We start from the raw sequence: 13605 nt of genomic DNA on the forward strand, positions 1-13605 counted from the left end.
AAAAAGGAAACGAGGCTTCCGGCGAGCTGCGGACATCAAAGGAAGTGCGAGATAGCCTCTCGGGGAATCTCGAGCTTAACGGAGCGCTTTGAAGTCACGCAAAGGCTCTGCGGACTTCTAAAACCTCAGGGGGGGTTACCCTGAGGGTCGTGGCACCCAGCTGTGCCCAGCGTGCCCTCCTACGCCTGGTTTTTCTAGGTTTTTATAGCCTGGGAACCGGGCGTGGGATTGAGCTGCGGGCGCGAAAGGGGAGAGACCACTGGCTCCGTTAAGCGCAGTCTCTGGCTTCCGATGGTAAGCAGCAAGTTCTCTTAAATTATAAACAATCCGTGTCAAAAGACGGAGGAGATAATTGGTTACTGATTAGAGATCGGATTTGTGAAGCTGTGGGGCGCAAAAACGGGGCCCGTCCCAGCAGCGGGAGAAAATGGCGCAGTAAGAAAATCGGAGGAGCTGAGCTATGGAAAGTGAAACTGTCTGCCTGCGGAGTGAGTTTTGCAGAAGTCCTTGTTTATTTTGTAACAAGGCAAGTTTTGAGGGGTGAAAAGAATTACTTAAAGACTCTATATTGATACTTTGTCTCTATCTTGGTGGTGGATCTGCAAGTGATCTAGATACTTTGTATTATCTGCGCTCTAGCCCAGAAAATACGATCGGCTTTGATCTGCCTGAAAGCTGTTTTAATATTGCTACAGCACTGAAGCAGGGGGAAGAGAAGGCTGACTTTTAAAACAATTACGAGTAGAGTATTTCCACACTAACTTCGAGCTTTGAAGGGGGGCCGATTTTGGATTGAGCCATCAAGAGGCTGAAGAGAGGGATTTACAGCTTTAGAAATGCAGATCTTGGGTCTTTACTCTTCCTAATTAGATACTGTGTATCATCTGTGCTTTAGCCCAGAAAATACGATCGGCTGTTTTAACACCGCTGTAGCATTGAAGGAGGGGGAGGAGAAGGCTGACTTCTAAAACAATTACGACTAGAGTATCTTCACACTAACTTTGAGCTCTGAAGGGGGGGCCAATCTTGGATTGAGCCATCAAGAGGCTGAAGAGGGGGATTTACAACTTTAGAAGTGTTGACCTGGGGTCTCTACTCTCCCTAATTAGATACTGTGTATTATCTGTGCTCTAGCCCAGAAAATACGATCGGCTTTGAGTTGTTTGAAAGCTGTTTAAATATTGCTGCAGCATTGAAGAAGGGGGAGGAGAAGGCTGACCTCTAAAACAATTATAAGTAGAGCATTCCTACACTAACTTTGAGCTCTGAAGGGGGGGCCGATCTTGGATTGAGCCATCAAGAGGCTGAAGAGGGGGATTTACAGCTTTAGAAATGCAGATCTGGGGTCTTTACTATCCCTAATTGGATTAAGCCTGCAAGTGGCTGAAGCTTTTAACTTGTTTTGGGTCTCATTGGACTCTATATGTGGATTAAGCCTGCAAGTGGCTGAAGAGTTGCGGGACTTGGCTTCTTTGTTTTAGGTCTTTGAAATTAAAGGTGAACTCAATTGAGTAAGAAGCGGAAAGGAGCTTATTAAGGAGGGACTGAGTTAAGGGGAATTGCAATCTGCAATCCTTCTATGTACTGAGAGTGGAAAAGTACTGAAAGAGGACTGAGAATTGATAGTATACCACCCAGTGGTGGAGAAGGGAATATACATACTCAGGAGTTGGGACAAAGTATAGCGCCATCTGGGGGTAAATTGGGTATTGCAGGAACTTGGGATTTTGAGCAGTACCCTCTAGTGGTGAGAAGGGGGATTTTCTTTGCTTTTTTTTTTTTTTGTTTGTTTTTGTTTCCCTCCTGAATAAAAATGGCAGGTAAAGAGGAAAAGAAGCCGGCAAGCACACCGAAAGACAGAAGAGGCTCTAAACAAGAAGAAGTTAAAGATCTAGAAGCTTTATGGCAAAAAATCAAAGATGAATTTAAACATAGTGAACAGCGAATGGATAAGAAATTGGGAGAGATTGACAAGAAGATTGAAGGAGCGGTGGGAGAGCTTTCGACTCAGATAAAAGATCTGTCAGTGAGATCCAAAACAATGGAAGATTCAATTAAGAAGACACAAAAAGAAGTAAAAGAGGTTAAAAAGGAAACGGATAAAGTGAAAGACAAAGTGAAAAAACTGGATAAGGCACATGAACAAATGCTTGACAATTTGGCATTGATAGAAATGAAACAAAGACAGTTGAATCTGAAATTGAGGGGTATTCCTGAAGAAACGGGAGAAGATATCAAATCGAGAATAATTGCTGAATTGGCAAAATGGATGGGAAAAACAGATGAAGAAGTGAGTCAGACAATTGTAAATGTATTTAGAATTAAGGTGAAATCTGCAAAGGCCAAAGCAAGGAAAGCACCTGGTGATTGTGTGGTGATATTCAATACAATGGAGATGAAAAATGAGATTTTAAGACTGAGTTTCACCAACAAGCTAATCATCAGTGGTAAGCCTATAATTGTGTTTAAAGAGATACCAGGAAGATTTTTGAAAAAACGCGACAATTATAAAGCAATGGTGGCCTTGCTTAAGAGAAATGGAATTCAACATAGATGGGAATACCCCGAAGGAATGATGTTTCATTATAAGGAGAAGAGACATGTGCTGACAAGTATACAGGATATCGGAAAATTCTTGAGGAAGTACGAAAAATTTTTGGGAGAGTTGGACCCAGAACTAGCTGTTCTGGCAGAAGTAACAGCGGAAGAGGAAGAAGACCCAAGACCACAAAGAAGGAGGAGAAAGAGAAGAGAGGAAGAAGAAGAAAAGGCAGAGGAAGAAGACCAAGATCAAGAGTCAGAGAGAGAGGAAGAAGAAGAAGAAGATAAGGATTTAAATAAAGAACCCGACCAAGTTTAGTAAAATAATTTTCTGCTCTTCCTGATAGTAGGAAGTAAAATGGCATTGAAGTTACATTCCTGGAACGTGAATGGCTTGAATAATAAGACTAAAAGGAATAAAATTGATCATGTTTTGAAGAAGAAGAATTTGGATATAATTTGTCTTCAGGAAACACATGTGGCAAAAAAACATAGTTATATTCTTAAAAATAAAAGGTTGGGTAAAGAGTTTATAAGTTCGATGGAAAAGAAAAAGAGAGGAGTGGTCTTGTATATAAAGGAGAAATTAGATCCGAAATTGATTTTTAAAGATGAAGAAGGAAGAATAATCGCGGCTCAAATATCGATTGAGGGAGAAAAAATGTTAGTGGTGGGAATCTATGCACCGAATGAAAATAAGGCTGAATTCTACAAGAATCTGGAGGAAAGGTTGACTGAATATATGGATCAAAAGATAATGCTTATGGGCGATTTCAATGGAGTGACAGTGCCAGAATTGGATAGGACCAAGAAAAGGAAGAATGAAGGTAAATTACCAAAATCCTTCTTTGAACTAGTAGAAAACCTGGGTCTAGTGGATATTTGGAGACTGAGGCACCCTACAACTAAACAATTTACATTCTTCTCAGAACCAAATCAGAGTTCGGGAAGGATAGATAACATGTGGATCTCCAAGGAACTAGTGCCCAGGGTGAGTAAAACAGAGATAATACCACGTACACTGTCAGACCATAACTCTATATTCATGGAATTGAAAAACAAAGACCAAAAGTCCTTCAGGTGGAGAATGAACGAAGATTTATTTGATGATAAAGAGGTGGTCTCGAAAGCTAAGAAGACCCTGAAAGACTATTTTCATTGGAATTTATACAAGGATACCGGACTGGATATGGTATGGGATGCAAGTAAAGCAGTGATGAGAGGCTTTCTAATACAGCAAAACAGTTTTCTGAAACGAAAGAAAGAAAGGAAGAAAGAAGAAATTTTGAAATGTCTCATGGAAAATGAGAAGAACCTGATTGATAAACCCGAGAATCAGCAAATAAAGAATAATATAAAGATGTTACAGACACAATTCTCCATGTTGATCAATCAGGAGATTGAGTGGAAAATAAAACAAATGAGACAAAGAAATTTCGAATCGGCGAATAAAACAGGAAAACTGTTGGCTTGGCAGTTAAGGAAACGTCAAAATCAGAACATAATAACTAAGATTAAAACAGAGGGAGGAACGACGGAAGATTCAAAGGAGATTAAGAAAACCTTTCAAAAATTCTATAAGGATTTGTATTGCAAAAAGAAAGAAGATGAGAAGAAGATCAGTGAGTATCTAGGAAAATATGGATTGAAACCAATTCCAGAAGAAGAGAGGAAAAAGCTAAATAACAGGATAACGACACAAGAATTACAACAAGCAATAGGGAGAATGAAACAAGGTAAAGCACCAGGACCAGATGGTTTAACGGCGAAATATTATAAAGTACTGAATGAACTGTTGGTTCCAGTTTTAGAGGAAATGATGAATGATATTCTGTTGGGGGGAAAGATCCCAAATACATGGAAAGAGGCATACATAACATTGATCCCAAAGCCGGATACGGATGGCTTAGAAGTCAAAAATTATAGACCAATCTCATTATTGAATAATGATTACAAACTCTTTGCAGATATAATGTCCAAGAGATTGAAAGAAGTTTTAAATCAAATAATACATAAGGATCAGGCTGGTTTTCTTCCTGGTAGACAGCTAAAGGATAATGTAAGACACATAATAGATGTAATAGAATATCTGGAGACCAAGATAGATAAACCAGCTGTCTTGATGTTTGTAGATGCTGAGAAAGCTTTTGACAATATATCTTGGCAATTCATGAAGAGGAATTTGGAATCAATGGTTGGGAAGAATACATTCGTGAATGGGATCGAGGCGATCTATTCAGAGCAAAAGGCAAGATTGATAATTAATAACACCCTAACAGAATATTTTGAAATCACAAAAGGAACTAGACAGGGTTGCCCTTTATCACCGTTATTGTTCATCATGGTCCTGGAAATATTATTGATCAGATTAAGAGACCTATCTACAATTAGAGGTATTAAGGTAGGTGCAAAGCAATTTAAAGTGAAAGCCTTCGCAGATGATTTAGTTTTAACATTGGAAAATCCAAAGGAAAGTGTTGCAGAAGCTATAGAAGTAATGGAGAAATTTGGTCAATTGGCAGGATTCAAATTAAATAGACAAAAAACCAAGGTTATGGCAATGAATATGTCGAAAGAAGAAAAACAGGAATTACAGTTAAAACATGGACTCGACGTGGCTAAAAAGGTAAAATATTTGGGAATATGGATGACAGCAAAGAATATTAATCTTTACAGTGATAATTACGAACAAGTATGGAAGGAAATAAAGAAAGACCTGGAAAGATGGACTAATATGAAAATGTCATTCTTAGGAAGAATTGCAACAATAAAAATGAATGTATTACCTAAGATGTTATTCCTATTTCAAACTATACCTGTGGTTAAAGGTACGAGGCAATTCCAAGAGTGGCAAAAGATTTTATCAAGATTTGTCTGGCAGGGGAGAAAACCTAGAATAAAACATAAGATTTTGGTAGATAAGAAAGAAAGAGGTGGATTCGCCCTGCCAGACTTGAGACTTTATTACGAAGCGTCCTGTATCTGTTGGATAAAAGAATGGATAACTCTAGAGAATACGGACTTGTTAGATTTGGAAGGTTTTAACAATAGATTTGGATGGCATGCATATTTATGTTATGACAAAAAGAAATCACATACCGGGTTTACGAATCATGTGATAAGAAGATCTCTGTACGAGGTGTGGGAAAGAAATAAAAGGCTGTTAGAGACTAAAACACCCTGGTGGGTCTCACCAGCAGAGGTATTAACAGTTAAGAAAGTAAATATGGAAAAGAGGCGGGCCACGTATGAGGAAATCTTGACGAAAACTGAAAAAGGATGGAGTTTAAAACCTTTTGAGGACATTAAAGGAGTGTTAACAGGATGGATAGAATACCATCAAATAAATGATGTGCTTAAAGAAGATAGAAAAATAGGTTTTGAGGATAAAAGATCCAAATTTCAAATAGAAGTGCTAGAAGGCAAAACAAAGCTTTTGACAAAGATGTATGATCTGTTGTTGGAGTGGTATACAAAAGATGAGTTGACAAAAGAAGTGATGATTAAATGGGCAAAAGATTTGGGGCATAATATTGAATATGATGCGTGGTTGAAACTATGGAATCAAACTTTAAGATTTACAGCATGTACTGCCTTGAAAGAAAATGTATATAAGATGATGTACAGATGGTATTTAACTCCAGTTAAGTTAGCTAAAATGTATAGAATGAGTGATAAAAGTTGCTGGAAATGTAAAGAGAAAGATGGTGAATTTTATCATATGTGGTGGACATGCGAAAAAGTTAAAAGATTTTGGGAAAGTTTATATAATGAATTGAAAAAGATGTTTAGATATACCTTCCCAAAAAAACCAGAAGCATTTTTGTTAGGAATAATAGGAGGAGAGATTAGAAAAGAAGATCAAACACTGTTTATGTATGCAACAACCGCGGCTAGGACTTTGTTAGCCCAAAAATGGAAACTACAGGAATTACCTACAATTGTGGAGTGGCAGATAAAAATGATGGACTATGCTGAACTTGCTAGATTGACATGCAAGATTCGTGACCAGGGGGAGACAAGGTTTCAAAAGGACTGGAGTAAATATGTGGACTATATGGAGAAAAACTGTAGATCATTAAAAACTCTCGCAGGATTAAAATAAACCTTACGAATTGACCAATATGTTAAAAAAGGAACTGCAAAAAAGGGAATTAACAAGAAAACCGCATGAAGGGAGGGGGGGAAGTCATAGCTCGGCGGAGCAAGGTAAAAAATGTGAATATAAGATTTTGTATAAAAGATTGGTTTTGTTAATTTGTTGAATTTGGAAAATCGGAATAAAATGTATTTTAAAAAAAAAAACTAAATGAAAAAAGGAAACATGAATATAGATTCAGTTAATTTGAATTACTACATTTGCTAAATCTCTAGCTCATAAAGGGGGTTGTTTGTGTTCTCTAACTACTTTTGAATCCTTACTTGCTCAAATAACTCTGAATGCTAAAGGCTTGGTGTCCAGTATTTACAAATACAGTGGAACCTCGGTTTATGAACACCTCGGTTTACGAATTTTCGGTTTAAGAACGCCGCGGACCCATCTGGAACGGATTAATTCACTTTCCATTACTTTCAATGGGAAAGTTCACTTCAGTTTATGAACGCTTCAGTTTATGAACAGACTTCCGGAACCAATTGTGTTCATAAACTGAGGTACCACTGTAACTAATAAGCCGAGCAATGGGCTCCTCGCAGGGTCTTAAGATATCCTGGGAGGCTGAACCTAAATGAGAGATTGATGAACATAAATGGAATCAATCCATTTGGGTAAATGTTCCATTAAAAACTATATCTTCTAGGATTCAAGAATCCACTCTAAAAATGCTACTTGGGCTGTATTGGAGTCTGGTGTTTTGTTATTGTTGTTTAGTCATTTAGTCGTGTCCGACTGTTCGTGACCCCTTGGACCAGAGCACGCTAGGCACTCCTGTCTTCCACTGCCTCCCGCAGTTTGGTCAGACTCATGTTCGTAGCTTCAAGAACACTGTCCAACCATCTCGTCCTCTGTCGTCCCCTTCTCCTAGTGCTCTCCATCTTTCCCAACATCAGGGTCTTTTCCAGGTAGTCTTCTCTTCTCATGAGGTGGCCAAAGTATTGGAGCCTCAGCTTCAGGATCTGTCCTTCCAGTGAGCACTCAGGGCTGATTTCCTTCAGAATGGATAGGTTTGATCTTCTTGCAGTCCAGCACCATAATTCAAAAGCATCAATTCTTTGGCGATCAGCCTTCTTTATGGTCTGACTCGGTACACCTTTCCAAAATCAAATATATCTCCTCCATGCTGGCAATTTGCTATTGGAATATATATGCATATGTGGTGGGAATGTGAAGTTCTATATAGTTTTTGGATCAAGGTTTTTTTATCAGTACCTCTAAAATCATAGATCAATCATGAACACTAGATCCAGCCTTGGCCTTGATTTCAATAGAAAGCAATTCAAATCCCAGAGTATCTCATAAGATGCTGATCTTTCCATTTCTAATGGCAGCAAGAATGTCAATAGCTAGTCAATGGAAATCGTGCTCACCTCCTTTGCTTGATTGTTGGCTTGGTGGAGTCTGGTATATGCCTTATTTTTCGCTCCATAATAGGCACTTTTTTCCTCCTAAAAAGTAAGATGAAGTGTCTGTGCGTCTTGTGAAGCAAATGTGTGGTCCCTGGAGCAGAATTGCCCAGGGGCAAAAGGCAGACCGTGCTTTAAAAGAAAGAAAGAAAGAAAGAAAGAAAGAAAGAAAGAAAGAAAGAAAGAAAGCTAAAGGCTAACAAGAGGGGAAGAGAGTGTTGAAAGGACCCACTCAGCAGCTGATTGCAAGAGATCGGGGAGGGAGATAAGGGAGCTAACTCCCTTCCTGGCCCGCCCAGGCCCCTTGCCCAGGCCTCAATTGTTGTCTGCAGAGGGAGGCTGCTTGTTTCCCCAGTGACATGTGACTGGCTGATTAGATTATCTGTCTGGAAACTGTAGAAATGGGTCCCTTTCCTTTCCTAGAGAAGCTGCAGAACTGTGAGTTGAACCCCATAAAAACAGGATTTTTCCCTTTGCAAGGTAAGCTCAACAACTTTGAGCTGATCCTCAAAAATGAAGCTTCCCCCCTTTGCAAAAAAGATGCACAACTGTGAGCTGACATCCCCCATGGGGCTTTCCCCATTTGCAAAAAAAGCTGCACAACTTTGAGCTGCTCCTCAAAAAAATGGAGCTTTCCCCCTTTGCAAAAGAAGCTTCCTCAAATATTTAATGGGGGTGTGGCAAAGGCACATGGGCCTCTAGGATTTGGCTGCTATGCCTAGGACAATTCAAGAAAGCAAAATATATTTTTTCTTGTTTTCCTCCTCTAAAAACTAGGTGCGTCCTATGGTCAGGTGCGTCCTATGGAGCAGAAAAATACGGCAGATGCCTGTATTTCTGAGCATCTCACATATCAAAGAAAAGTAACTAGGGGAGAATCTAAATCAGATCATTTTTATGCTATTTGGTCTACTTTTTATATATATACATCAATACAACAGAGACCAAACATAGATGTCCAATGAAGTTTGTGGAGAAGATGTATTTTAGACAGTTAAGATAAATTGCTTTCTCAATGCTTTGGATTGTGATTATGAAAATTGCACCACATGAATTAAATTGTATTCTTTTCCCTTTTCTTCCCCTCCCTCTTATCCATTCTAGTTTTCCTTCCCTCCAGTTTTGTATCAGTATATTCTGGGTTGCTTGTATTTCTCCCTTGGGAAGTTGTGGACTCTCCTTCCTTGGAGGTTTTTAAGCAGAAGTTAGATGGCCATCTGTCATGGATTCTTTAGCTGAGATTCCTGCATTGCAGGAGGTTGGGCTAGATGACCCATGGGGTCCCTTCCAACTCTATGATTCTATGTTTCTATTATTCTATATTGGTTCTGACTCCACCTGCCTGCCTTTCAGTCCCAATGGGCACTGCTTCTAGGAGTTAGAACTCCAGGACTTTTAATTTCGGACATTTTAACAGCTGGCCTTGCCTCCTCTCACCTCCATCTCTGTTTGTGTCTCTTGCATGTTTCCAAAAAGAGGATTGCATTACAGTACATGTAAACCTGGAACATGACAGCATTTTGGAGTTCCAAGGTGTTAGAAGTAGAAGCGGACACGGAGCAATGGATTCAAACTACAAGAAAGAAGATTCCACCTAAACATTAGGAAGAACTTCCTGACAGTAAGAGCTGTTCGGCAGTGGAATTTGCTACCAAGGAGTGTGGTGGAGTCTCCTTCTTTGGAGGTCTTTAAGCAGAGGCTTGACAGGCATATGTCAAGAATGCTTTGATGGTGTTTCCTGCTTGGCAGGGGGTTGGACTGGATGGCCCTTGTGGTCTCTTCCAACTCTATGATTCTATGATTCTAAGTAGGCCTGGGATAGCTCAGTGGGTAGAGCGCTGAGATTGTCACAGGTTCGAGTCCAACACTGGGAGAAAGACTCCTGCATTGCAGGGGGTGCCCTAGATGACCCTCACAGTCCCTTGCAACTCTACGATTCTACATTTCCCCCTCTCCTTTCTTTCTTTCTCTTCCATACAGATATGCCTTCTCTGCAGAAGATGATTTTTTCTCTCATTGTTATTGTGACTCTTTCAAGGTGAATTATCAATAGGATGATGATGTGTATATGGAAAGGCGAGGAAGTGACTGAATGGAAGCGGGGGAGGGGGCAGGTAGAGCAGGGCGTGTACGCATGTGGGTGGACAGGGAAGGGCCAGCACTAGCAACATGCAAGGTTTTATGGGATGGCGTATAATGGACGACCCACGCTTTTCGAAAGGAGTGGGTGGCGCGGTTGAGCGAACCTCCCACGCGTCGTTCTGGAAGGTCAAGGCAAGGAGGAGGTAAATGGATTCCCCTCCTCTCTCTCATAGATAGAGACCCACCCCCAAACACATGCAGAGCGAGAGAACAAAGCGAAGGAGAGGGAAAAAACGAAACCAGCCCATTGCTAATCCCTTTGGTAACCCATGCTATCCTGTTATTTCCATTAATGCTGAGCTGCATTAATGCATTAGTTTGGTATTGATCTTTTGGCAGCTTTAGCAATGGGGCATCAATGTGCTCTAATATTTCATATATATTTATGTGTCTATATATTTCATATGTGTGTGTGTGTGTGTACACTCAAGTTAACTCCTGATCAGAGTTAGAAAAGATTCCGCTTTTAATTTATATTGCAAAGTAAATATGGTGGTTGATCCTTTTTGGATAAATTAGTTTATTTTATTTTAAAATTTTAATCCTGATGATGTAATATGCATTAATTTACTGTGCTGGTCGGTGACCGTAATAAAGATTTTGATTTGATTTGATGTGTGTGTGTGTGTGTGTGTGTGTGTGTATCAATAAAAAACAAATTGAGCTAAGCGCAAAGTGAAAGAAAGAAAGTGTCTGTTTGTGTATGTGTGTGTGTGTGTGTGTGTGAGAGAGAGAGAGAGAGAGAGAGAGAGAGAGAGAGAGAGAGAAGATAGAATGCAAAGTCTTATCTCACAGGTGTATCTCAACTTTTGCCCCCAACAGAAAAAGGTGAGCCCTCCCAGCTCTCACCTGGGAGCATCCCTTTCCCCCCCAAGCCCTCTCACATTCCCTGCCTCTCACATTCCCTGCCTCTCACACAGGGCCCTTCACCAACTGACCATCACTTTCATCTGTGTACAGTTCTCTCTTTAACCCGGAGCAGAGGACAACAGCAACAAAAGGCAGATCAAAACCGAAACAAAGCAAACAGGGAAAAGAGTGCGCTCTAATATTTGGAAGGACTTTCTGATGGCAAGAGCTGTTCGACGGCAGAGGAGACGGTAGTGGACTCTCCTTTGCTGGAGGCTCAATGGCCTCCTGCCAGGGATTCTTTGTAGCTGTGATTCGTGCTTTGCAGGGGGTTGGACTAGATGACCCTTGGGCTCCCTTCAAACTCTACAATTCTGTGATTCTATGATATGCCATATAGCACCCTGTGAAATATATTCTAGGGTAGAATCCAACACAAGGATTTCTGCTTATGCAATGGAATGAACTTCCTTAAATTTTAATATTTTTTATTTTATTTGTGTGTCTGTGTGTATCCCATCTTTTTCTCCTAGGAGCTTGAGGTGGCATAAACAGTTCTTCCCTTTCTTATTTAATCCCCACAACACCCTTGTGAGGATGGTTAGGATGAGAGGTGGTGACTGGCACAAGGTTATGCCAACTTTGCTGCCACATACACCCGTACAACACCATTACTGGCCCCAACAACATCCAACATACCATCTCAGGACTATTTAATTGCTCATCTTCTAATCTTCTAACATTGTGTATGCCATCAAATGCCAACAGTGCCCTTCAGCTCTCTATATTGGACAAACAGGCCAAACCCTATGCCAAAGGATTAATGGACATAAATCTGACATCAGGAATCACAAGACAGAGAAACCAGTAGGAGAACACTTCAATCTCCCAGGACATTCTATACAAGATCTCAAAGCAGCTGTTTTATTACAGAGAAATTTCAAGAACAGACTGGAAAGAGAAGTTGCTGAATTGGAACTCATTACCAAGCTTAAAACCATGGAGCCACCTGGGATGAATAAAGACATCAGATTCTTATCTCATTATGCATGATCAAGCTTTCTTTAGCGCCTCAGCCCTTGCTTCCCCCCCCCCCCCCGGACTAATTGCAGTCATCAGCAGTCGTTAACAGCCATCTACAGGTTTACCACTCCCATCAGCCCATCACCCATTCCCACCCACCCCCACCACCCTCTGTATATATATAAGGGTCTGACACTTCTGTTTCAAGTGTATCTGAAGAAGTGTGCATGCACACAAAAGCTCATACCAAAATAAAAACTTAGTTGGTCTTTAAGGTGCTACTGAAAGAATTTTTTTATTTTGCTTCGACTCAGACCAACACGGCTACCTACCTGTAACTAAGGTTACACCCAGTAAGCTACATGGGAGACTCTCCCTGGGAAGTGAAACTTACTATGGGTGCTGGGAATTGTAGCTTTGTGAAGGGGTGAACTACAGTTCCCAGGATTCTTTGGGAGAAGCCATATGCATTGAATGTGCTTTAAATATATGGTGCAGATTCAGAACTGTGGTCCATCCACTTCCTCTATTTGGGTGACCGAAATGCAAAAGAGCATTTTAATACCTTTTGTGTTAATTATATTAAGAGTTTGCCAAAGGGCAAAAAAGGGGAGGAGGGAATCTCTCACGTATGCAAATCCTAAGCCAGTTTGCTTAGGTTAACTTGAATGTGTTAAACCAGCCTGATTTTGACCACTAACTGCCCACTTTCGAGTTTGAATTTGTGCACATCTGACAATCTCGTCTATAGACTTTCACTGCATGCAACTTGACAGACAGCGTCGCTTGGATAAACGGAGTGTTCAGTTTGCTTTCCGTTCATTTATCTACCAGACAGTTCAACCTCCGTTCAGCTCTCACTTCAAAAAGTGCATGTGACAATTTTTAGATGTGACGGGTTCTGCCTGCATGTTTTACGCACTTTCCACGTAGGGATTTTGCAGTGCGCAAAGCTGGTCCCAGAGCCAACTCACTCACGCACTCTGCAGCGTGGCAGAAACATTTATGCTTGTCGTGCATTTGCTGCAACAAAGAGGGACGAGTCACAGCTGAGTAGCAAAGCACAGGGCTTCCACGCAAAAGCTCCCTGATACTACCACCCATTAAAAGGGTTAGTGGGACAGAAGAGGGTGGGACGGACCCTCTGCTTTAGATCCTGGGGAGATGCTTCTGGCTAGAGAAGACAAGGCTGGGTTTGATGCACCAATTCCTTGAGTCTCCATGTGTTTGCCTTATCCCAGATATGCCCGCTCGACTGCTTTGATCTGCGACACTGTCGCTGCCACAGGTGTCAACTAAAGCCCTTTTCCCTTTTGTAAGAAATCAATCTTTGGAGCTCCCTGCCTATCAACATCATACAGGTGCCTTCACTGTACTGTTTTTGATGCCTACTTGAAACATTTTTATTCATGAAAGCCTAGCCAGGGACCTGCAAAAGTTACAAGTGCTGTGTGTTTTTTTTTTAAAGCTCCTGTTGATTTTAAATCA

This window comes from Zootoca vivipara, chromosome 7 (genome assembly GCF_965207765.1).
Source record: "Zootoca vivipara chromosome 7, rZooViv2.hap1.1, whole genome shotgun sequence".
NCBI classification, from domain to species: Eukaryota; Metazoa; Chordata; class Lepidosauria; order Squamata; family Lacertidae; genus Zootoca; species Zootoca vivipara.